This window comes from Manis pentadactyla, chromosome 15 (assembly GCF_030020395.1).
Source record: "Manis pentadactyla isolate mManPen7 chromosome 15, mManPen7.hap1, whole genome shotgun sequence".
NCBI lineage: Eukaryota > Metazoa > Chordata > Mammalia > Pholidota > Manidae > Manis > Manis pentadactyla.
Genome location: NC_080033.1, coordinates 61,387,601 through 61,412,083, shown reverse-complemented (window position 1 = coordinate 61,412,083; position 24,483 = coordinate 61,387,601). Strand labels below are relative to the sequence as shown.

At 41.5% G+C, this 24,483-nt stretch overlaps 1 protein-coding gene and 1 long non-coding RNA gene across 3 annotated transcripts in view; both read right to left on the bottom strand.

The window, feature by feature from the left end:
* The window catches only part of ZNRF1 (zinc and ring finger 1), an 87,852-nt gene that overhangs the window by 33,970 nt on the left and 29,399 nt on the right, over window positions 1–24,483 (bottom strand). The gene's annotated exons all lie outside the window — the stretch shown is intronic.
* Window positions 5,239–6,758, bottom strand: LOC130681053 (uncharacterized). Its single transcript, XR_008994101.1, has 2 exons — window positions 6,670–6,758; window positions 5,239–6,636 (listed from the first exon to the last, which is right to left on the bottom strand). It is a non-coding gene; the product is annotated as an uncharacterized LOC130681053 (long non-coding RNA).

Genomic DNA, 24,483 nt, shown 5'->3' with positions numbered 1-24,483 from the left:
ACATACCATGCCATTTAGGCTATTTTGAAGTCTGCTTTTTTTGAAAAACATTTTATTGTGATAAGAACACTTAACACGGGATCTATCTTCTTAACCTCACTCTTCTGAGAAATGGTTATATATCATCCTATTGTATGGAGGTATAGTGTATTTAGCTAGTTTCCCACAGACGGTTGTCTCCAGAGGGAGGGCAACACTTAGGTTGTCACCAGTTTTTCAGTATTAGAAACAACACTGCATCTTGGCAGCACTTCAAGCAATGTGGGCACTTGTCCACTTATATCCTTTGGGTAAATTTCACACAGTAAAACTGCTTACTTAAGACACAGATACTTTACAACTACTACTACTGCTGCTATTTTTGTAAAAAAGGGAAAAAGCAAACTGAAAAGTTCCAAATTTGACTCCACAGAGCTAAGTACTGATACAGTACCTCACGTCCCACAAGGACACAGCAGACTTACTATATCCTCCTTTGTTAGATCCCTTCCCCTGGATTCCTGGTTTTCTCTTTCTTGGTTCACTCCATTCTTTAGGAGGGAGCACACCCTCCTGAAGCTTCCTGGGAAAGGGTAAGTTTTTCAAGACCTTGCAAATGGCTTTACTCTACTGTCATCCACCTGTGGTGGGGGCTGGATGACTGGTGGTTTCACAGCAAGATGTCAGTGATGTCAGGTGCTCCTCTCCAGGCTTGTTTTTATCCTCTGGTTCCAAGGGCTGATTTAATCTCACTCCACAATTCATGACACACTGGTCTGATCAAGGCCCTTCTCTTGCTTGTTTCCTTTCATCCCCAAGGGTCATTCCCTTCTCCTCCCCGAACACCTTCTTCCCCAGAAGCAGCCATTTCAATGTAAACTTTATAGGCACCTTCTGGTTTATACACGTGCTAGCAAATGGAAATGGTCATTTTGGGTAGGCACCTTCTTAACTTTTTTGCTCTCTACTGGATCATTCTCATCAGTAAATAAATATGCAAGTATTTCTTCAGTTTTGAAAAAATGCCTTCTCTGGACTCTGCTTCCCCTGACAGCTCTCTCCCCATTTCTTTGCATTGCTTTTCATCAAAACTCCTCCACAAGGTTGTCTATATTCACTAATGCCTCTCTGCCCTTTCACCCTAAGCCCACTCCAGTCAGACTGCTACCTTCACCAGCCCATCAGCACTGCTCATCAAGGGCACCAATTGGTCCCCTGCTGCCAAATCGGGCAGTCAACTCTCAAGTCCTCATCTACATAATGCTGAAGAGCCCAGAGCTGGTCACCACTCCCTACTCTTGGACTCACTTTCTTCCTGTGGCTTCTGCGCTGGGCTCTCTTGGTTTTCCTCTTATCCCACTAGTTGTTCCTTCTGTCTCCTTTTAGGATTCCTCCTCTTCCTCCCAGCCACTTAATAATGGTCTCTGCCTCAAGGCTTAGTCCTAACCCTCTTACTATTCTCTTTCTACAGTCTCTCTGAGTATTGCAGCATTAAATAACACCTGTGTTTTTGCCTTACTTGTGCTTTGGAAAGTTCTTCTTTGCTCCTGTGACAAAAAGAAATTCTGCATTTTTTCCTACTTGTTTTATAATCCTTTATCTGCAAACCTTGGGGACAGAGGAGTTTTGGAATTCAGATCGGCCAGACTTAAGAAGGGTGATGTTAGGGAAATACAAATCGAAACCACAATGAGATATCCACCTCACACCAGTTAGAATGGCCACTATCCAAAGACAAGAAATAACAAGTGTTGGAGAGGATGTGGAGAAATGGGAACCCTCCTACACTGTTGGCGGGAATGTAAATTGGTACAACTGCTATGGGAAAAAGGATGGAGGTTCCCAAAAAAACTAAAAACAGAAATACCATTTGATCTAGTATTTCCACTTCTAGGAATTTACCCAAAGAACATAAAATCTCTGATTCAAAAAGATATATGTACCCCTATGTTTATCACTGCATTACTTACAATACCTAAGATATGGAAGCAACCTAAATGTCCATCAGTAGATGAATGGATAAAGAACGTGTGATACATATACACAATGGAATATTTTTCAGCCATAAAAAAAGGAAATCCTACCATTTGCAACAACATAGATGGATTTAGAGGGTATTATGCTCAGTGAAATAGCCAGGTGGATAAAGACAAATACCATACCTTATCTGCAGAATATAAAAAACAAAGCAAAACAGAATGAACAAAACAGCAGTAGACTCACAGACACTGAGAAGTGTCTAGTGGTTACCATGGGGGAGGGATGGGGGTGGGGAAGGTGAGGGGGATAAAGATAAAGGGACACAAAAATTCTCAAACATAATATAAGTTGGTCACAGAGATAGTAGTATAGCATGGAGAACATAGCTAATGGTTCTATATAATCTTTCATAAACAGTAACTATACTAGTAGGGGTAAGGATTTAATAATGTGGGTAACTGTTGAGCCACTGTGCTGTATAATTGAAATCAATATAAGATTGTATATCAATGATACTTCAATAAAAAAAGGGTGATGTGGAAAAGACAAGTAATGACTCTATAGCATCTTACTACATTGACAGACAGTGACTGCAATGAGGTCAGTGGGGGGACTTGATAATATGGGTGAATGTTGTAACCACAATGTTACTCATGTGAAACCTTCATAAGATTGTGTATCAATGATACCTTAATTTTAAAAAAAGGAGTGATGTCGTGTCACAATCCTATCAACATTAGGGATAGCACCACACAATTATACATATCAATAGTTTTGAAGTGACCCATCAAAGAAATAACTGATTCAGGCAAGGATTATCAATGGATATTAAAACCATTAGATTTCATCACTAGAACACTAAAATCACTTGGTTGTTGGAGAACAGGATATTTGCAAGTCACCAATAAATCACCCTGTAAGTAACTTGTTAACTGCAGAGAAAAACTGTCTTTTATGTGAGAAAGACAGGGCAGTCACTATCCTAATCAAATTATCAAACTTAACAGAACTAATGGTGGAAAAACCTGATAGCCATCACACATCTCCCTGCATGATATAATATGAAATACATAACAATAGCTATATACTTGCCCAAAATATTTTAACTAATCTAGCTTCTAGGCCTAGTTTCCAGTTTAAAAACAAATACAAGGGATAGTATAAACAGGTTAAATGACACCATAAGGAAACAATCAGACAAATCAGAATGAGGGACATTCTATAAGTCAACTGGTTCTAGTCTTTACAAGAAGTCAGTGACACACACACACACACACACACACACACTCTCTCTCTCTCTCTCTCTCTCTCTCTCTCTCCTGGATCAAGAGAAATGAAAGAAATATACCAACCAAATGCAATGTATGAACTAGATCTTAGTTCAAAAAAGCCAAATAAGAATATATTTTGGGTCTCTTTAAGGCCAAATATCTCTCATATTAGAATCACTCTAAGGTCTTAGCAGAGAAGGAACTGGGTAGGACCAGCAAGAGGACTTAGAGAGGACTTAGCAGTCCCCCGAGATGCTAGAGCAGAAGCAACTGGTGACTGCCTGCCCCACGTCCTTATAGTTTCGTTTCTGCCAGGATATGGCGCTTACTGCATCCTGTCTTGCATCAAGATGCATGTTTGCATCTCCCACATGACATTGTTCCTGAAGACAGTGAATATGTCTAATTAATTTTTTAATTTTCCATAGTGACTTTTAATAGCATGTGTTCAATAATGTTCACTAAACACTGTTCAATGAACAATAAATAATGTTCAAATGCTCAAACATGAATTCAGTAGGGAAAAACACTTTAGAAATAAATGGGGAAGGTTGAATATGGATTGGGTATTAGATGATATTATGGAATTACTGTTTATTTTTTAAAGTGTGACAACTATACTGTGATTCTGGAGGAAGCATATCCTTTTCCTTAGGAAATACCTATATGTAGTAGTATATGCAGATAAAGTGTCACAATTTTTGCAACTTACTTCAAATGGTTAAAGCAAAAAAGAAAAAATATATATACATACACATATATGAAACAAATACAGCAAAGTGTTAAGCATTGAGTTCAGGCAGTGGATGTATGGGTCCCCACTGGAATACAATTTTAACTTATCTGAATGTTTGAAAGTTTTTATAATAACAGTTGAGAAAAGAGCTACAGTAAAATGTGTGATATATTCACATTAAGCAGGATAAATAATTATTAATGCTATAAATAGCCACACCTGAAAGTTTTGCTGCCATGTGGGTTATAAAAGAGCTTTCAGTTTTCACAGCTTTCTGGATTTCAGATTTGTGGATAAGGGATGGTGGACCTGTATTCATTTTATGATGTTACCACTCTCATTTAGGTCTTTAATTCTTCCAGACTCTATCACTGTATGAGAAATTATACAGAGATCTGGTTATGCTTTTCCATGCTGTAAGTCAATTTTTCCTGTGCTTTCTACTAAGCATTCCATCCTTTCCTCACTGAATTTGTGGTGCCCCTTCATAGTATATATAGTTTATATATGTATATGGTTCTGAGATCTTTATTCTAGTCCACATTTGTCTTCTACCTGTTTTTGCATAGACACCATACTGCTTTTAGTGCTAGGGCTTCGTAATTTACAATTATCTGATGCACTTTCTTTCTAGAAGTTGACTTTGTTACTTCAAATACATTTAAGAATAAAAGCTCTTTAAAAAAATCAGAATTCTGAATGGGATTGCACTTGTGGCTGGCAGACTGTATTTTCCCAAGATAGCTGCACCAATGTATGTCTCATCCCACACACTCTCTTTGCAATGTGGTATTAACATTCCTCTATCAACAGATGGGGTCTATGTTCCCTTCCCTTCCATCTAGAGTGACCGTTGCGCCTGCCTCAACCAATAATGTGCAGAGGTGACGCTGCATGACTTCTGAGACTGGGCCAAAAATGGCGATATGGCTTCCACCTGGTCCTCCCTTGGGACACGGGCTGTGGGAGCCCAGAGCCAACAAGCAAGAAGTCCAGCGACCCTGAAGGCCCGCGCTGGGAGATCACATGGAAAGCTTGCTCACAAAGAGAGAAGCCCAAGGAGCCCTAGCTGACCCATCCCCCAGCTGCTCGGGTCGCCCAGACTGGGCACCAGGCATGTGAGTGAAAAACCCTTTGAGACGGTCCCATCCACAGCTATCATCTGAATGCAACCTCATGAGAGGCCAAAAGGCCAAAAATGCCTGGAAGAGCTGCTCCCAAATTACCAACACACAAAAATTATGAGAGAATGATTATTATTGTTTTAAGCTAAATTTTGGGGTAATTTGCTCTCCAGTTACTGGAATAGCACTGAATTTATAAATCAATGTGAGTGGGAGATTATCATCCTGATAATATTAGATCTCACATAAGAATACAGACTGTCTTTCCATTTATTTGGATCTCCCATAGAGGTTCTTCATATTCGAGTTTCAGTTAAATATCAGAAACTTTATGCTTTCTTCTGCTATTATTTCTTATATTTCTAGTTGGTTATTGCTGGTATAGGGAAATACAATTTAATTTGATAGATTCATCTTGTATCTGATTATATCAGTGAAAAAGTATTCTTTTCCTTTTTAATTCTTATATTTAGTTTTTCTTTCCTTATCCTGTTGATCAGAACCTCTGCAACTAAGTTAGTCTTTTCAATTGACTATATTTGCTGTAGATTTGTTACATAACTTTTGTCAAATTAAGGAAGTTCCTTTTACCATTGTTTTACTGAGACTTTAAAACATATAATGGCACTGAACTTAACCAAATTATTTTTCTGTATCAACTGAGATCATGTTATACCTCGTTTGTTGTGTTCATTTGGTAGGTTTTCTGATGTTAAACCATCTTTGTATTTTTGGGAAAAACAGTACTTGTTTGTAATGTGTATATTCTCAATACACTATTGAATTGGTTAGCTGATATTTCATTTGGAATTTTGGTATATAGGCTCCAGGGAGCTTTTTCATTTGTGACCAAATGTTAGTATCTGTATGTCTTTTTTCTGTAGTAGCTCAGTTTCTTCAAAGATCCTCCAAACTCTTTATCTGTACCCACAGAATTCTGGAATTGAAGGGGAAAGGAAGTTTGGGGCCTCATGGTATAGTACAGACTCCTGTCTGGTCCTACTGCCTTTGGTTTGGCACCTCACCCCACCTTCCCTTCCTCATTGTTCATCAGTCCATACACTCTGACTCAGTTTCTCCAGAGATGACACCTCCCAACTGCGGCAGGGCTGGGAAAGGAGAGTCACCTGATGGAGGAGAAGACACCAGTGGCTCCTTATTCAGACTTTCAAACTATCCTGTTTGAAAGATTAACAGAGGTATGGCTAATAATTTGGTTAAATAAAAAGGTAAAACTTTTATATACTAATTTGTCCATAAATTGAATTTAAAAAATAATCAAGCTGCAGAACAACATACAGAGTGTGATAGCTTTAGAAAACAAAGAGACCATCTGCGTTTGCAGGAGCGTAAGCACAGCCACACGTCTGCACAGACACACCCATGTTTCTGTGGCTACCGGTTTCCCACAGACAAGGAAACTAGAGTGGGAGAAGGGGCATAAACAATTTACTTTATTCTGTGTTGTGTGATTCTGTGATAATGAACTCAAATTACTTCCATAAATGTTCTGTTAAATTCCAAAGATGTTTGTTAAGTCCTCTCACTCCCTAGCATCCCCGCCACCCCCCACCCCCACCCCCCCCCACCCCCGACCCTAATTATCTTTGATCTCTGTGAAAGCCATCATTGTTGGGACTGCTAGCTAGTAAGAGGCACAACCCACAGTCTGGACCGGGGAAGTGAATGGCCGAAAACCCCCGGGGCGGCGGGGACTTTGCAGGCGATGGCAGTCTGCTGGGGCCATCCCCGCCAGGGAGCAGCTTCACCCAACCAGCCCTGCCTGCCCCAGAGCAGGAACAGTGCATCCCCTCTTAGCTGGTGGCTGTGCTGGAAGGAGCAGTGAAGCACCTCCCCGGGCTGCCTTATCACTTGTGTTTCCCCTTCTCCCACTTCACCTCTGGTTGCTTGCATTTAGCACATGTAATACTGCAATTACTAAAGCAATGGGATTGGTATAGTTTCTCACTCTGTGAAAGCACATCCCCTTTTCCTTTTTTGAAGGCACAAGAGCTACTGAGCAAGACACACAGGGACACAGCCCATCGCTCATGTAAGATAAGGAGAGGAGTACTCCCAAGCCCCCATGAAAAGCAGTTTCATCAGTGAGAACCAACACCACATTCCATCATGATCAGGTCTGAACCCAGGGCACCAGCTGGTGGTGGTCCACACTGCTACACTGCTAGACCCTCTAGGGGCACCGGAAAAGCACACGTGATGCCCAGGGAGGACGCACAGTGAGCCAAGGGCAGGGCTGGGTAGTCAGTCCTTCTGAAAAGCCCCTTTGGCTCTCACCAATGCAAGATAACCAGTGCTAAGCGTGGCAAGGATGGCCAAGAGCAGCCAGAAAGTCTCAATTCTCTTGCCACAGCAGCTCTGAGCTGCTACTCATTTCGCTTTTCCATCTACCCAGTCACTACCCAGGAGGACAGGGGGAAGGAAAGGAGTGGTAAGAAGAAATGAGAAGAGTAGCCTACATTTTGGAGCCATTCCTGCGTGCCAGGCAGGGTTCTGGGTGCCTTATTTGTTACTGTATTTAATCCCTTCACCGTCTGTGCTAGACACCATTGCTATTCCTGCTTTACAGAAAGGGAAATCGAGGCCCAGGGAAGTGAAGGTCAGACAGCTATGGATGATTGGGGCTGCAATCACACCCCAGGCAGGCTGATCTCTGCACAACATGAAGAACCAGATGGGGAGGGAGAAAGGAATAAAACCAACCAACCAAAACCATGGCCTGTTCTTCCTCTCCAATCAAGGACTAAGAAACTGAGTTTTGGTTGAAAAATCTGGCCCTTATCTCAAAGATGAGCTAACACAAGACTCAAGGTAGGGGAGAAGTTAGTTGTCAGTAACAATGTTCCTATCCTCATTTGGGTGACCTAGAGATACATAGGAAGAACTCTAAGAATAACAGGAAGTGGACCCTGTGCTTTAACAAAAATCCTAACCTGGGAGATAACCTCCTTCTCTAGTCCCACCTGGCATGAAGGAGGCAGTCACATACAAGGAGGTCACAGCCAACTCTAAAGAAGGCCACTTGTCCCCTGCCTTTATTACTGAGGACAAAAGCAGTGACTGCTTTGTGCCTGGAGTTTTCTGCCTTCTCATCCTGATTTCTGATAGGAATGGCCTTTCTTTTATCACCTGAGCTGAGGGGCAGGGGCCTCACAAGCATTCACCTCCTGATAGCTGCAGAACTGCAGAGCTCACAGTGACTTTCTGATCTTCATCTACTCTGCGAACGAATGGCTCACTACCTTCATTCATTTATTAATTCAGATACTTTCATACTTTCAAGAACACATCAAGATCTTTGGGCTAAACTTTAAAACATATAAATGAAATGCCACCATATATTTTTCAAAGCAGCATAACACAAACACCTATCCAAGGCAAAGGTTGAACCCAGCAGGGTGGGTGGGAGGGGGGTCAGAGATGAAGGAGGATAAGGTTAAACACAAAACCTGGTGGAGCCTGGCTGTCTACACCCTCCCCAATCTATAGAAGCTACCCCTGGCCTCCAGGAATGTGCACAACTCACCCTTACACCAGGCTGGAAGTGTCCTTCCCCACCTCCCTGAAGGCACTCCTTGTATGCCATCTGGCTCCAAGTGTCCAGCTAGCTGCTTGGGTGGGGTGGGGTGGGGTGGTAGAAAAGGGACTAAACAGAGAGCTAAAAATATATGCATTCTTATCAAGGGTCTGTCTCTAACCACCTGTACAACTCTGGGCAAATCTTAGCATTTCTGAGTCTCTGCTTTTTCACCTGTAAAGTGAGGAGACTGGCTTAAGCCTCCAAGATTCCTTCTAATTCTAAGGTTTATGGATTTAAAGTTAGGGATGGCTGTGCTATTTCTCTCCCACTAGGGTCCCCTTCAGTTCAAGGAGGACCTCAGGTTCCTCTGGCCCTGAAGAAAGGCAGTACTATTCCCAAGTGAACAAAAGGAGTTGAGAAGCCTCAGGTCTCACACATGGTAAATAGCTAAAGTATTTTCAGAATTGATACCCCTGCTGTTTTTAAAAAAGGCTCTATTATAAAAGGGGACACTTGTTATTCACATGCTGTTAAACTTGAGAATATTCCTCCTTGTCCCTCCTCTGATGCCCAACTGTGCAGCATCACATCCCCAGCCCCCCACACTAAGCTTCCATCAACTACAATGACCTGAAGGAGATATTCTCACAAAGAGATTAAAGACTGAGATGAACAATGGTAACATTCATTTTGCCACAAGTGCCAAGAGGAGATAGACATGGGAACACCCCAGCTCCTGGATGATCCTGCTACACACCTATGAATGCAGGTGGCAAAGTGAACTCAGGTGCATGCAGCCAAAGCTGCTATGAAAAGGTAAAGACAGTCCATATTTGCACTCTCCTTACTTAGTTCTCTTAATCAACTCTCTCTGATAAATAATAACTTACTTTAGCAACTCTCAACTTTAGCAAAAGGTCACAGCATTGACCTTGAGCTTCTGTAGGTAGAAACTTCTCCAGCTGCCTTCAGAGACTTCAAGAAGTTCTATAAAGGGAGTAGTATTTCACACATGGAAGAGACATGGGGTTCAGCCTCTGACATCCTAACCCTCCAGGGTTGTGCTTAATGGTGCTTCCCAGTGGGACAACTACAAGGCAACACCTTCTCAGATACTCTTTAAACAAATAAGATTCTAAGCATGTTGTTACAAATGAGATATAACAGGTTTGTCAAAGCAAGTTCTTTAAACTGTCTTGATTCTTTTAAAGTCACTGAACAGCCATATGCTTAAATCCTTCTAAGCAGCATAACAGCGAGAACACTGATACTCTGTCAAAAGTATAACCTAATTTTAAGTATTTTTCATGGATTACCTTGAGGAAAATACAATATAAACCAGAGTCCTCCACTGTCTTAGCAGCCAGGCTTTTGGGAATGGCAACTTCTCACAATATGACTACACTTAGGCCGGTTGTCATTAGAAGGCCTCAGCCAGATTAGAAGCTATTATAGAGCTGATTCCTCAAATTAACACTTTAAATCAAGTTTGGTGGCAAGATGATTAGTTCTGTTAAGGAACCTGGTGGAGTGAAAGTTACACTGGGAACAGGAATCAATTAAGAGGTCCCGTACTTTTCATGCCCTCTTCCAGGTCACTTCTGCCTAAGCCATCACAAAAATGCCAGCAGAAACATCAAGCTTCATTACAAGATCTGAATCCACTGTGTCCCCTGAAGGGACGTCACCCTGGGCAGCCTTACTGAGACCTTCCTGTCTCATTTGCTTAGCCTCCTCTCACACAGTTAAGAAATTTCACTACCCTCACAGTATAGAGGAGAAATGATGACCTTCAGAAGTCTTTCCCCCAAATCAAGGGTGCAGCCAAGATTACAATCCAGGTTTATGGAGTCCTGAACAATCCTTTGGGGCTGGTGAGCTGGGGTGTCTTTATGTTCCTCTTGCTCAAATGTGTAGATAGGATTTATCTCCGTACTCCTGCCACAGGCAAGGTCGGACTATCCTAACTCAGAAAGTGACCCTGTCACCTCGGTTTGCCAATGGTAAGTCCAGGTGCTTCTATAATTTCTGCAACTGAGAGAGGATCCTCATATCCTGTACTGTAGCAAATAATCAAATCAGAATGTCTAGTCATATAACCCTACCCAAACTATCTACTCCTTTAGAATCTCCAAGTGCAAGAAGCAAAGGAAGAAATGAGGGGTGGGAAATATAAAGGAACATAAGCATATGACTTCCAAGAGTGAAATGTAACAAAGCCAACTTGAAGGAGAGAGAGGAGTGATCAAATCAGCCTAAAACGTTTAGTCCACTTTTTGGCGTGGGGGGGGTATCATTAATCTACAATTACATGAGGAACATTATATTTACTAGACTCCCCCCATCACCAAGTCCCCCCAACATACCCCATTACAGTCACTGTCCACCATCGTAGTAAGATGCTGTAGAATCATTATTGTCTTCTCTGTGTTGCACCCCCCCCCACATTATACATGCTAATCATAAGGCCCCCTTTCTTCCCCCCCCCATCCCTCCCTTCCCACCCATCCTCCCCAGTCCTTTTCCCTTTGGTAACTGTTAGTCCATTCTTGGGTTCTGAGAGTCTGCTGCTGTTTTGTTCCTTCAGTTTTTTTCTTTGTTCTTATGCTCCACAGATGAGTGAAATCATTTGATACTTGTCTTTTTCTGCCTGGCTTATTTCACTAAGCATAATACCCTCCAGCTCCATCCATGTTGTTGCAAATAGCAGTATTTGTTTTCTTCTTATGGCTGAATAATATTCCATTGTGTATATGTACCACATCTTTATCCATTCATCTACTAATGGACACTTAGGTTGCCTCCATTTCTTGGCTATTGTAAATAGTGCTGCGATGAACATAGGGGTGCACTGATCTTTCTCATACTTGATTGCTGCATTCTTAGGGTAAATTCCTAGGAGTGGGATTCCTGGGTCAAATGGTATTTCTATTTTGAGCATTTTGAGGAACCTCCATACTGCTTTCCACAATGGTTGAACTAGTTTACATTCCCACCATTTAGTCCACTTTTAAATTGACTTATGCAACTTCCAGTCATTACAGGTACAGTGAAAAACTCAAACTCTTAGCTCCAAATACTTCTCTGCTCACATCTAGAAATGGAAGAATCAAATAAGACTAAAAACAAACTTCAAGAGTCCAGAGTGTTTTGATGGCAGAAGACAGATTCCTAGGTGATCTAAGCCATTTCACCACAAACAAAAATAAAAAGACTAGTTTTCTCTGATACCCCCACAGTATCAGAGATTTATTATGCTTGATTTTTATTTACTACACCGTTCTTTTTTAAATTCCATGGACATTTGAGGCCAAACCTGCAAAGGGGAAGGGTAACTGCAACGTGTCTATAATGAGTCCTGTTACCTAATCTGAAAACAGTTCCCATAGCAGGTTTTTCCTATAGCAGGGAAGTCTGGGACATTTTGAGGGCTTCCTTCACAGATCCCAAATACTCACACAGCTGACCAGTGTCTAGTTATTTATATCCAAATATCAAAAGCCTATCAGCTTCTGGGAGCAGCTCAGAACCAGAGCAAGGAAAAGCCAATGTTGTTGGAAACTCTCACCTGGTATAGATAAAGCCCAGTGCCCCTTGTGGGTGATGAGACTTGATTTATTTAAAGGAGAAAAGGAAGGAGATCAAGTGGAACAATCCTCCAAGATCCAGCCAGCCAAAGCTGCATCCAAGGCAACCATAAGCACTACTAGCTACTTCTAGCTCTAAGTAGACACTTGTCAAGTTACCAAACTCAGGCTGAACACTTCTTTCCAAAGCACCATGATGAGATTTGCTGCTTACTTTCTGCCCAAGTGCATCATGAAGGGCTGGGACCCCCGCTGTCCAGCAGGTTTCCAATTCCCTTTCAAGTTGTCCCCATCTTTAACCATTTCTCTCACCCTCTCACAAGGCCTTGGCCATACTCCTTCCCCTTAGCTCCTGCTGTCTTCAGTGGTGCTGGGCCAGCAGGCATGGGGAAATAAGCCTTGGATTTAACTGTTATTGTGGTGTTATTCTCAGTTTCCCTTGCTAGGATGCTACCAAAAGCCAAAAAGGAAAAAGCTGGGGGCCACTGAGAAGAACTGCGCACCAGTGGGGACAGCCCCAGGCTATCATCAGGTCTAACACTCTCCTGAAGAGAAAGAAAAGGAAATGGGCAAGTCAAACAGCAGTATTTATAGGACCAGAGGGGCAGACGAGAAGTTCTTCTGTGTCAGACCCCGTATCTGTTGAGGGCATTTACAGTGGCCCTGATCCTTCCCCCTTCACACAGCGCACTGCTAAAACAGCAGTTCCCAGCCCAGATGGACAGAACCAACTCCACCGACCTCCTCGCAAAGCAGGTGCTGCTGACAATCCTGAGGCCAGGGAGTGTGAACCCCTTGTGCGTTGATGTCATTTTCTCCTGTGAAGTTATTTTCAATCCTACTTTCTAAGACCCATGACTTTAGAACCAGAAGTAGAAGGTTCAAAAGTGGTGAGAACCAGAGAAAGCACATGAGAGACCCACAGGCATCAGTCCTTCTGCTGCCCTGAATCAGCCACCTTCTGGCTAAGGGAAGCACCGTAGCTTCAGGGCTGAGGAGCCTGTCTTCCTCAAGCCCCTCTTCTCAATCCAGGACCAAATTAAATCATTAAAAAAATCTCCAGGTGTCAATCAAACCTGGTGATTCTCACGGAGCAAACAAGAAAACAAAACTCTGTTGCCATCTATATTTGTACTAGAAATAACCTTAATACTAAACATAAATTCTGTTTAGATCAGAAATCTGCCTGGCATGAATAAGCACAGAACATTTGAGTTACAGAAGACTCAAAGAACATGGAGGAGGAAGCTGGCAGGATGGATGTTTTCAAAGAAGCTCTGGAGCCATCAGGATTCTCAATGAGGGAAAACCCCAGGAGACTGAACAGATCTGAAAGAGAACACAAGAGCGTGACTGTGAAGAGAAATGCCATCATCACAAGAATCCTAAACCTTGAGTTCCAACAACCCAAGAGACTGAACTGCAATATGCCATAGGACTAAATGAATGCGTCAGGGTGGGGAAAGCTTTCCTGAGAAATTAAGTTCAAACAAGAGCTAGGTATCTCACAGGCAGAGCCAAACTTCCTCCCGTAAGCTTAGTCCATGCTCTCATGAGAGGATGCGCCCCTGTCCTTTAAAGATTAAACCTTTTACACACTCACTGGACTGTTAGTCTATGAAGCACAGACACGTGTGCTGGGAAATTTTACCTCTGAGTAAATGGGGGTTATCAATTGATTCTCAAAGCAGTAAACCAACAAACACTCTGACAAATTAGCACTTTGGTTAACTATAAAAATAGTGAAGGATGTTGGTGCACTGCAATCCTGTTTGCCATATTCTTCTGGCAATAAAATGGCCAGAGCCAGAGAACTCTGGAGTTTTCTAGTTGCTCCTCAAGGGGATTCCCACAGTGGGTGGTGGAGCATAGTGGTATTAAAAGTCTCTATGGTGAGATAAGTCCCTGATGATCTGGTCTCCCACACACTGCCTTTAAGTCTTTGTATATGCACACAGTTCCCATTCTTGTTAAAGAGTGTCAATGCCGGAAATAGTGACTCTGTGGCGTCTTACTATACTGTTGGGCAGTGACTGCAATGGGGTGTGGGGGGGACACAATAACATGGGTGAATGTAGTAACCACATTGCTTTTTCATGTGAAACCTTCATAAGAGTGTATATCAATAATACCTTAATAAAAAAAATAAAGGGAAAAAAAAAAGAGTGCCAATGCCGGATTTATTCTTTAACCAAGAAAGATAAAACACCAACATCAGATACAACTATATACCTGACTTTCAAACCTGTCTGTAAGCTTAGTCCATGTTCTGGTCATGACCACCAAAACTTATGAGCAGCACCATCATTGAAAAAGATGGAATCCTTGGCCAATACCTTATTTCCAGGGTCTCTGGCTAGAGCTGCCTGATAGAAGTGTGATCCAACGTGATTCCTAGGATCTAGGGAAGGAGAGAGACCTAGGGAAGGAGAGGCATCCTTCCAGTCAACTTCCTTTCACCTTAGCCTCTGAAGAGGAAGATTCCAACTCATCTTTCCAGATCCTTCTATTTCAAACCAGATATTAAAAAAGACTTCTAAAATGATAGAGAGGGGACCTGTAGAAACAACCATCAGCTATTAATAGCTAAAGAGACTGCAGTCCTCAGAATGTTCTCCAACGGCAATGGCCCTGATTACATACAAATATAACCTGCCAGCAGCCCAGCAAAAGAATAGATCTAAAGTCTGGGCAGCTCAGGGACAACTATGGGTCACCAGCTAGCAAACATCTTTATTGAGGAAATACAGAAACAGAAACATTACTTGTTTTCTTCAAAGCTTGTGACGCAAAAGAAAACCTCTCAGTCCTTTGAGGATATATCCAGTTAGAGATGAGACTGACTTTCCCAGGGAAAGCTCCATTTAGTTTTAGACTGTGTGTTTATGTTGTTTTTCTTCTGTAAAATCAAAGCCCTTGTCTCTAAGCTCACTTGAAGAGGTCAATGAGCATGGCATTCCTATGCCTTTCCAGGAGAGGTGACGCTCCACGGACTGGAAGGAAAGGGTTTCCTGCTCCAGATGGCAGCTGGTGTGTCCACCAGTCTTTGGCTTTGGGAGCACAGGAAAGACCTCTCTCCAGAGGGATAAGCTGTGCCTGTCATCAAGCCCACAGCTTTTCTGAGAAGACTCCACTGTCTGAAGACAGGACATGACCAGTTTTTGGGACAGTAGCACGCAAAGTGCTGACAGTCAAGTTCTTCCCAACAAGAAACACCCAGGACCTTAAATTAGGACCCTGGTTATGCACAAGGATGAAATTCTAAATCCTAAGTGGCAGACTGGAAAGGCAGAGCAAGTGTGCACAAAGGGAGGGCAGTTCTCATTGCTAGTTAGCTGGTGCTGCCACTTTATTTAAACCAGAGAAAAGGTTCCTTTAGAAAACACTAAAATGGAAGCAAGGGGAAAAGTCCAAATGATGTTCCCACACTTCTCAATTTTCTTTCTGCATCAATGCAATATGGACCTTGGTGGCTCCGCTTGTTAGGAGAGGGAAACCACCTCTCCACAAACAAAAGCACGGTGGCCCACCCTCTTAGCCTGCTACAAAGGTCTTCTTTCTATATTTGCTCTCGGAAGTGGATAAGATCACAGTAACAGGTTCATCTAGACACCCTGCTCCTCTAATTACTGCTCTAAAACAAGACAGCTACACAGGAGAACAGACCAGGAAGGGAGTCAGACCCTCTTGTTTGGACTTGACCAGTATGAAAGGTCAGGTGTGAGAGACAAAGAGGGGCTGAGATCACCCAGCTGATGGGGGCAGTGAATGTGCAGGCACCACTGCCACAGAGCAAGGCTCGTGCTCCACACACACAGGAAGGCCAATCTGCCACGGAATTAACACCAGGAGGAAATCATGAGGCGATACAATAATGCCACCACAGAACTTAGATGAAGAAGATGGTCAGGGAAGCATACAGCACTAGTATTACTGACTAGTTAATTACTCAATCACTTCTTAGAGTAAAATGCAATGATTGTAGACACTTAATTAGACATGCCTGACTCAGAGACCAGAGTCAAAGCTGAAAACCCAGCATGAGGCCTGAGAAGCCCACAGAGATCTCCACCACACCTGCTCCCATTCCATGTCCTCCTCCCCACTCTTCCTCTTACCCAGGCCCGATGGGGAAACCTGCCCGGGGTCTTAGACCAGAGACCGTGAACCAGGGCCTACCCTGTCCCCTGACCCACGGAGGTCAGAGAGGACGACAGAATGGGAGGGGCTCTGGAAGACAAAGGGGGTCTGTAAAAACATTCTGCTGTGGAAACACACACAGCAGCATGATTATTTTCCACACCGGCTTCTGCCATTTCCACAGGAACCACAAAACCAGAGGAAACTAAGGGGCCTTGCTGGGGTTAGGGGAATACAAAGCGAACTGTCAACAAGGAAGGAAGAAATCATTTTAAACGGACAAACCTATGAGCTGACAGAAGTGACAAGAGTTAATTCAATGAAAAGCAAAGCTTTGACTAAAGCTTAGACTACCAAAAGGAATATATCAGAAGAACATGAACCACCAGGATGAGCCAAACAGCTAGTGGGCACTATGGCAGAGCTGGCCTGAACAGGGAAGCCTGGACCAATCAGGAATATCCTACAGGTTCTTTTCCAAAGTCCCATTTGCTTGAAAATCTGATGTGTCATACCAAAGTACACACTGAAAAGACATCATCTGAGCTTCCAAGGAAAACTATTTGTATGAGTCACATGTGCTTATTTAAATACACGAAATTATGCTTCACTGTATGAGGCACACCTCTGATGGGAATTATGGATGCAAAGGAAGGAAAACCTCTGGGTTCAAGAGTAGCCTCTGACAGTTGCAGACATTGGACATTCATTACAGGCTCTATCTTTCCAGCTGGAGTCCTCAATTTAGAGAACATAATTCTTTTCTGGCCCCTTGTTCCCACCTTACATGTATATTTATATAATTGGTGTTTAACATTAAGGTTCTAACCACCCACCTGAACTAATTTTATAAGGTAGGGTGGGAAGTGAGACAAAATCCCCTAGATTTCCTCCAGGATCTATAAATAGAGTTTCAGGAAGGCAGTCAGCCTACCTAGGGCAGGACTTTAAGAAAGAGTCCATTTCCTCAGGGGGTACCTCCTTCACTTCCAGTATAGACCCCTGCAAGGAGCTAAGTCACAGGATATGTAGCTGTGGAGATACACGCTTCATATCGCCAGTGGGAGTAAATGAAAATATTTCTCACAATTGCAGGCTCAGATTCCCATTTTCACCTGGGCCACCAGCTCTGTTTTGATTCTACATGTCTGTGCTGCAAAGGAGCAGAATCACAGAGGAAATCATGCAGAGATTAAAACTGCATTTATGAAATGCATCAAAACAATAAGATGAGTCGATGGAGGACTGCATAGTTGAACAGTCTGTGATAAAGCAAATACAGGAAGTGGTGACTGCAGAGTATAGGTGCTGGTTACATGGCAGACCTGTCTGCTTGAGAATGGAGGTGGCTTTGCAGGAGTGAGGACATCATTCACACCCCTAGGTTCAGAAGACTTACCCTCACTGTAAATAAGCCTGCTGGCCTGAAGGAGGCCTTTCAAGTCACCAAGCATTCTCTACAAGGGTATGCACCAGAACCAGCCTCATTAAAATTAGGGACCTTTTACAAATGACCCATGCTTGGGCCCCACTGTAGGTCTACTGACCCACAATCTGAGATTGGCAAGGTGATGTAATTTTCTATTATGATGGGGGTCTGAGTTGTGCATGTGTAGGCACCTGTCAAAACTCAGTGAACTTATACTTAAAACGTGTGCACTTCATTGTATGTAAATTTTACATCAAGAGAATCTTGATACTTCATACCAGTTAATGTATGCATGTTGGATTTTTTAGAGGAAAGTATATAGACGTCTGCAATTTACTTTGAAATGCATTGAAAAGTAAGACTGATAATGGATAGAAGAGTGGGTAGAGCAAGAGATGTGACGATAAAACAAGTATAGTAAAAAAATATATTTGGGGTGGGTAGTGATGGAGGTGGTGGTAAGACTGTGCCAGCAGACAAATATTTTTTAAAAGTTTCTTAGGTGGTTTAAACAAACTATAGTCCACCATACCATGGAATACTAGTTAGGCAAAAAAAAAAGAACTATTGATATGCACAACTTGGAAAGGGAATTACACTAAGTGAAAAAACATGAAGGTCATATACCATATGATTCCATTTATTTAGCATTAACAAAATTACACAGATGGAGAATAGATGAGTGGTTGCCAGGGGTTAGGGATGGACATAACTATAAAGGGAAGCACTAGGGATCTCTGTGTGGCTGGATCATTCGGTATCTTGATTGTGGATATTCCAACCTACACGCATGATAAAACTGCATCAACTACATGACACACAAATGGGTGCATGTCGAACTGGTGAAATCTGAATGAAGTTTGTGGCTTGCACCAAAGGTACCAATGTCAATTTCCTTGTTCTGATATTGTATCGTATTATGTAAGATTCACCATTGAGGGAAACTGCATAAAGGTACAAGGGATCACTCTGTATTATTTTTACAACTACCTGTGAATCTATAATTATTTCAAAGTAATAAGTTAAAGAAAAGTTCAGACATTTCCAAAACATTTCTCTAAGTAAGAACTACTAATTTAAGTCTAGCCATTTACTGTAGAGAAGAAAAACCAAAGTTCGTGGAGGTTTCTTAATCACAAAAACCTTTACCTTCTAATTCCAAAACTGAAGGAAAGTTAATTACCAAAAAATGTTCATTGATATTTGAGCCATTTGTACCTAAGACATCATCCTTTCCTTCTGTGGGATAGTAACCTTGGCATTACATGAAATAGTAGGATTGAGATGACCAAATGTTTAATTTTTGTTGAAAAAAAGTAGGTCAAAAGGAGAAAAAAACCAAATGCCTTCTATAGTTACATCAGGGCAGCTGCAAATTTGCAAAGTGAAAATTATGGAGAAATTTTTTAAAAACTGAGTATTTCACACCCATTATACCCAAGCCTGGGTTTGTCAAAATGGGGTCCTCTCATCTTTTGAAGCTCCTATAACAACATTATTTGCTAGTAAATTTCATGAGAAGGGAACATGCTCTAGACACAGATGTTTCCATCTGTGGTTGAAAATAAGATCCTATCTAAAAAAAGAAAATGTTAAAAAGTCATAAATCCTTCAAACTACAACCCAAGCAGGGGAGTGAACCGCAATTCTTTTCATCTTTTAACATGTAATAACTGCTCCAGCTTGATCATATTGGAAAGAAAACCATTCTGACACATTTAAATGCTGTTGTACTGATGCCCTTAAGAACTGAAAGACTAAGCAAAACAAGACACTCGTGGCTTCTACAACTTCACTATCCTCCCTCTCTCCCTATTCCACCATCCTTCTTCAACCCTTATCCTTAAAAAAAAAAAATTTGTATGATCTGGTAATCAGGGTTAATAATTTAGGAGCTAAGATTCTAGGACTTGTTAAATCGTGAGAAAGATAACTTTAGTCACTTGTTGAAAGTTAACAGAATAGTAAACCTAAGCCTTAAAAATTCTTTGAAGTGCCAAGTCTCAATTCTGAAAATGAAAATTGGGGAACTTCCAGTTACAGTAATATGATAGCCTTATTATAGCCAGAAAACCCTACTGCAATAAGTACTTAATGTTACTGGAGAACAAAAGAAAGAAAGAACTGGAAATCCCCAAGTGCCAGAAACTGAGAGAAAAATGAAAAGAGAAAGTGAGGGTAGGGAAAGAGTCGTGTTGCTTGTGCTATACACAGAGAGAATAAAAGTCTCTCTTGAGATCGATAACCATGGGCCTACATCTGCTCTACCCTGCTTATGATGAGTTTGCTCTAAAAAATTACAAAACATGGGGGGAAACAATCCATCATGGGCAAGAATCTGAAAGAGTCTATAAAATAAGTATACTTAGAGATTGAAGACATAAAAGAAGGATTCAAAATTCCAAAGAGTAAGATACTGTGGAAGGAGGTAGGAAGGGAAGGAAAGAAAGGTTGAGCAGAAAAAGGACATTTGGGGGACAAATTTGAATAAAGCTGTAATATTATTTAGTATTAGTTAGATAATCTTTAGAAGTGTATACCATGATGCCTACAACTTACTTTTAAATGGGTCAGGAAAAAAATAGTGGACCAGAGAAGTTCAAATAGGGCAAAACATTAACTGGCTGAATCCAGGTAAGGGTATATAGGTGTTCACTGTCCTACTCTTAAAGTTTTCTGTAGGATTGAAGATTTTCAATAAAAAGTTGAGGAAATGAAAAAAACTTACCTTGTTCATTTATAAACATAAACACCTGTGTATGTATCAAGGCCATTAAATACAGTAGTTAGTGTGAGGTTGAAAAAGGACAGAAAGAACTGGACACATTTAATGAATATGTTAATATAGTTCCAACCTAAGTAACTTAATACAAATTAGAAAATCCTCAGGACCTGTAAAGGATAGTTAGCTCACAGTTATTTCAGGGGCTGTCGATATCATACTACATAAAACAGAATGTATTTGTATTGGATCATCTGAGGAAATGTAATTGCCAAATTGACCAAAAGGCTGAAGACTAATATTTCTACCATATGTTCTATAAGTCATGAATTCTGAATACTAATTAAGCATGAGGCTTCTTATGTTAATAACAAGATGATTTTTAGGAAGAAACAATAAAAGGTGATTACAAAAATTCCTCTATGATTAAAAAGAGCTTGTGGGATACAGCAAAGCAGAACCTAGAGGGAATTTAATATGCCAATACTGAAACAAGTAAATGCATACAGACAGGGAGTAGACTGTCTAGGTCTGGGTGCCTTGGGGGTAAATGGAAGATCTAGAGGGCATGGAGTTTCTTTTTGGGGTAATGAGAATGTTCTAAAATTGATGGTGGTGACAGCTGCATGACTCTGAATCTACTAAAAACTACTGAACTATAAATGGGCAAATTGTATGTGAATTATATCTCAATAAAGTTGTAAAAAATGCACATACTATAAAATTAAAATAATGGAAAATCATTAGTGTATCCAATTCAAAAACCCGGGGAAGAACCACAGAGCATGCCCAAAGAGAGTGGAAGGGAAGGCAACAGGCCAGAAAAGGTTCGTCGTAGCAACCAGCAGAAAATGATCCTGGTGATTAGGCAGGAAAATGTTAATTAAAAGGATTGTGGCAAAGTAACATAGAAGGGAGACTAAGCTTCTAGGGACAAGGCTGAACACCACACCACAAAATTGGACTGAAGAGGAGCCTTCCACCTCAGGGACACTTGAGAAGAACACCACCATCACACTACCCCCTGATGCCATTCACATGCTACAATTTGACCCTGTCAACATGCCACCTCCACTGCCTCAAGTTGCACTTTCCAAATTAGTCTTTGGACAGAGCCCAGGTCATCTCTCTGGACCCTGCTGTGAGGAAGGCCAGGCTCTAACTTGCAAAGGCAGGTCTCATGGGGTTAAAAAGTCTCCAACATCCATTCCTGAGAGCAAACAGGTCCAGGAAGGAACTTTTTTAAACCAGTGAAAGTAACTACAAACCCATGGTAATGATCACCTTCAGTGATGAAACTTTAAGAACATTCTCTTTAAAATCCCTCCATTGTCAGGAACAAATCAAGGACGCCCACCATCACTGAGTTAATTCGGTCGTATATTAGACAGCAGAGCCAACAGAGGGTTAGGGCTGAATTGTGTCCTCCCAAATTCCTACGCTGAAGTCTTAACACCCCCCATCCCCCCGTAACCCAGAATGTGCATTTGGAATCAGGATGTTAAAGAGGTAAGTAAGGTTAAATAAGGTCATCAGCGTGGGCCCTAGTCCAATGTGACTGGTATCTTTATAACAAGTAGAGATTAGGACACACACAGAAGAAAGACCATGTGAAGACTTGGGGAAGATGGCACCTAAAACCAAAAAGGAAGAAATCAACCCTGCTGACATCTTGATCTTGAGCTTCTAGCCCCTAGAACTGTGAGAAAATAAATTTCTGTCATTTAAGCCACCCAGTCTGTGGTAACTTGCTATGCAGCCCTCACAAACCCACACAATAAGATAAGAAAAAAGAGACAGACATTAGGGTTACAAATTAACAAACATAAGCATGATATGATCATCTGCATTAGAAAGGCAGGAGAATTTACAAACTGTTAGAACTAACAGCTCAGTGAAGTTGCTGGAGAAGATACCTACACCCCCCCCAAAATCAATAGCGCCTCTCCCTACATACCAGAAACAATTAGAAAACAGGCAGTTATATTAATTATCTGTCCCTCACTGTGCATACGAATAAATAAGTTGAGATGTATTTATGACACATCAAGGGAACACTATAAAGCATTTAAATTAAGGATCTGCAAGGATACATTTCCAAAAACATAACTCTGAATTAAAAACAAACAAAAAAAGCAAGTTATAAAGAGACAGATACATTAGTATATTTATTCATTTTTAACAGATGCACAAAATTGTAGGGATTCATTCAAGTGGTACAAGCACAGATAAATCCACAGGAATGATTAAAAAATAGTATAAACATTTTATCTTGGTGACAGGCACACAGATGCTTGCTATTTTCTTTTCCACATTGTTCTGTGTACTTGAGATGTTTTATTTTCTTGGTAAAATTAAAAAAAAACTTTTAGATTTAGATAAATGCAAACATTAAATTCTAAGGTGCTCGTAATGTTGTAAAAAGCCCTACAACACTGTTCTCTACTATCTGTACACGTGCCTTTCCAGGGGACCTTAAGTTCACTTCCAAACTACTACTACCTCAGCAGGAAGGTAACACCAGCAAAGAAAGCAAATTATTTCCAAGACACTTATTTTAAAGTCAGAATAAAAACCAACTTTAGTTAGTGCCCTTTTTTCATGGCTTGCATGATCTCCTATAATCTGAAAGGTGTCATGAATAATATATACCATGCTCTCCACTTGGGAGTACTCAGTGAACTCAGTAAAGAGGAGATTCAACTGACTAAATCAGGCTTACAGGCACTCAGTGCAATATAGTTCACATCCAAAGTCAAGTTAAGACCACAACAGGGATCCCTCAGACAAAGCCAATGATTGAAAAGGTCATGGGATCTTTACTGCTATGTTAAAAAAATCTTAAAACCGGTAAAATTTGCACTGGCCCCATCTATGCTTATTTAGCAGCAACTTCTCAGCTTATCCATGCCCTCTAAGCCTAGGATAATAACTCAAGCTTCTACCTCTCAGACGTTTCCTAAGGGAAATAAAGTTATGAATACCTTACAAAAAATGTAATGCACAGGGCAGGCAGAGTTCATGTATTTTATTTTAGGTCAGTTACCAGGTTTTTCTTGAGCCCTGGCCAGGGTTATTCTGGGGCTGGCATGAGGCACATGGTTTGCATGGGCGTGGGTAAATTAAAAACAAACAAACAAACAAAACTATCACACCCAGAGCTCAAAGAACACATCCCTGAACTGGATCCGCAAGCCAGCAGACAAGCACCACCCAGAGATCCAACAGGACACCTGCCAGTCGATTTTGCTGAAGATGAGGGTTTCCCACAGTATAGAGGGACAGAGGAGGCAGCTACCAGAGTCTATTTCAAATCCTCTGCTACCTCCTTCTTCTGGCGGAAGTTTTAAGCAATGTTAGAGAAAAGAATCACACTTCAGGAGCCCAAGGATGACAGAGAACCATACTAAGCTCCCCTTGGGAAACAGTATATTAAATAACAGATGAGGTGCTTAAAATATTATGTTACTCCATTTATAAGCATGTCACTCATGGTTCGTTTGTTACATATACAGCCCTTTTTCCAAGAGAAAGCAGAATGCCCATCAAATAACTCAACTGAAAATACATCCTAGAGCCTTGTGAGATCAGCAGCAGCAACATGAACCAACAGGAAAAAAAGGCCTGAAAGTCAAGCACTCTGTCCTATACTCAGCAGGGCTGATCGCTGAACAACTGCAAGAGATTCCAAGGACTAAACTCTGAAAGTCAAGATCACAGCTTTAAAATTGAAGCACAGGTAACTCCTGATGCCCAGAAGACTACTTGGAAAACCAGTACTCAGGCGACCCCGAGATGCTCCCAACTCTGTGTCTCCACAGCTGTCTGTCTACTGACACTGCGCACTGGCTCCCTGACCAGACTGGGAGTTCCAAGAGGGCAAGGAGCATGTTTTATTCATTTCTGCACACCCATTATGGCCTAAAATGATATGCTGCAAATAGTCAAATACTCAATAAATATTAATTGGGTTT